General features: G+C 40.3%; 1 non-coding gene across 1 annotated transcript; it reads left to right on the top strand.

Moving 5' to 3' along the window:
- Positions 1-1204: 1204 nt before the first annotated feature.
- Positions 1205-1311, top strand: LOC121286514. Its single transcript, XR_005944945.1, has one exon. It is a non-coding gene; the product is annotated as a U6 spliceosomal RNA (small nuclear RNA).
- Positions 1312-2500: the final 1189 nt, after the last annotated feature.

The following is a 2500-nucleotide window of genomic DNA, read 5'->3' as shown; positions in this document are numbered from 1 at the left end:
CATAATGTATTGGAAGATGTGGGATAAGATTTGGAGAATGGGAATGGCGTTTTAATGCAAGGAAAATAATAAAAGAATAGGAGTTTAACTGAAATAGAAACCTAAAGTGCTGGAAAATCTCCGCTGGTCTGTGAGAAACTGTGGTGAGAGAAGTCGATTCGAATCTGCTTCTTCAGAGCAGTTTAACTGAATTGGAAGTGGAGATGAGAGTTTCTCTGTGACAGCTTCAGGGGTACACTGTGCCTGTGAACTGATCCAGGAAATGTGAATTGACTTTGTGAGTTGTGTGTGTGTGGGATTAAATATAGCTGCGCGATTGAAAAGGTACTTTCTGTTAAATGATGGTCAGGTACAAAGCCAAAATGTAAGTTTAGCTCGGATTGTTGTTTAGATACTTTTAAAAGATTTATTTATTTGAATTATCAAAGTGCTTAAAGTCATCTAGACGACATGATTAACTATAATGTAAAATTCCACCGATTAACTGGGACTATTGTCCCAATTGCACGGAAAAAATCATTGGCTGAGCACTTTGCTTCAATAGTGGTTAATTATGCGGAACATTCCTCCAGCTAAAGTAACAAAGTCTGGATCAATCTCTTGTTTTCATGTGTCAGGGTTGTTCTTGAGCTTTTGGCTTTCTAGATGGCTGCGTTCCCTTTCGTGAAGCTGTTGCTATATTTCACAAACTCATTTCTGTTGGCAGCTATGACATGTCCGACATGCAGAATTCTTTGTTGATTCTTGCACCCATGTGCACGCCACTTGAGTGGGGCTGCAGCTTTGAAGACTGACATTGGACACTACATAGTTGGTAAACGACAAGGTGTTTTCAGCCAAGAGCGCTCGTGTGCTAACTGCTCTGGAAATGTTTGAAAGGATCCTTTGCTGGCCTGTCTGGCTACATCGTGATGCTGAAAGCATTGACTTCACCAGCAAGTTCGAAGAGGGAGCTGTGACCTGCGGAAACCGGCGACCAGAATGCTTTGTATTTACATGTGACTTAATGTCAGTGTGTATGTTTGGAAGCCCCAAAATTTAAGAGTCCCAGTGTGCTTGTAGCACAATTTGTTTGATGCACTATTCTGTAGCAGAACGTTAATGTACACTTGAAGAAAACTTAATCAAGGTAATAAAGTCAGTGCAACCAAAAAGCATGTTGAATATTGAGCATTAATAAGGCGCTGATCCTGGGCGCCAGATTGTGCTCGCTTCGGCAGCACATATATTAAAATTGGAACGATACAGAGAAGATTAGCATGGCCCCTGCGCAAGGATGACACGCAAATTCGTGAAGCGTTCCATATTTTAGACTTGCAAAGCAATTCACCTTTTGCAGAACATCCACAATTTGCCCGCTTTTTAAAAACCATCATTATACAATCCAATATCTTTATTCAGTTCCTCGTTTACCTCACTCAATTCAACCTGTTCATTCCACAGATTTGTCGAAGGTCCAGATTTCTCACTTTTAAATGGGCACTTGAGATATTAAAACATTAAATAATTGACACTTATTGATTGGCATAACAGCAGAATGTCACAGATGCTAAAAAATCGATAAGCAGTGCAAAAAACGCTGATAAACGACACGCGGACAATTCGACGTCTCGGGAATTCGGCGCGTGAGAAAAGCTCCTGGACGACAAGGCTGTGGAGAAATCACCAGTAGAGAGTTCTGCTGGGAAGAGCACATTCAAATGGACTGTCTCCAGTTCAGGAAAGAGCGTAATGGTTGCTGGAAAAGGGAAAATGGCTGTTCATAATGTATTGGAAGATGTGGGATAAGATTTGGAGAATGGGAATGGCGTTTTAATGCAAGGAAAATAATAAAAGAATAGGAGTTTAACTGAAATAGAAACCTAAAGTGCTGGAAAATCTCCGCTGGTCTGTGAGAAACTGTGGTGAGAGAAGTCGATTCGAATCTGCTTCTTCAGAGCAGTTTAACTGAATTGGAAGTGGAGATGAGAGTTTCTCTGTGACAGCTTCAGGGGTACACTGTGCCTGTGAACTGATCCAGGAAATGTGAATTGACTTTGTGAGTTGTGTGTGTGTGGGATTAAATATAGCTGCGCGATTGAAAAGGTACTTTCTGTTAAATGATGGTCAGGTACAAAGCCAAAATGTAAGTTTAGCTCGGATTGTTGTTTAGATACTTTTAAAAGATTTATTTATTTGAATTATCAAAGTGCTTAAAGTCATCTAGACGACATGATTAACTATAATGTAAAATTCCACCGATTAACTGGGACTATTGTCCCAATTGCACGGAAAAAATCATTGGCTGAGCACTTTGCTTCAATAGTGGTTAATTATGCGGAACATTCCTCCAGCTAAAGTAACAAAGTCTGGATCAATCTCTTGTTTTCATGTGTCAGGGTTGTTCTTGAGCTTTTGGCTTTCTAGATGGCTGCGTTCCCTTTCGTGAAGCTGTTGCTATATTTCACAAACTCATTTCTGTTGGCAGCTATGACATGTCCGACATGCAGAATTCTTTGTT

Source organism: Carcharodon carcharias, chromosome 13 (genome assembly GCF_017639515.1).
Source record: "Carcharodon carcharias isolate sCarCar2 chromosome 13, sCarCar2.pri, whole genome shotgun sequence".
Lineage (NCBI taxonomy): Eukaryota > Metazoa > Chordata > Chondrichthyes > Lamniformes > Lamnidae > Carcharodon > Carcharodon carcharias.
The sequence above is the reverse complement of the archived record's forward strand: the minus strand, read 5'-3'. Positions and strand labels throughout refer to the sequence as shown.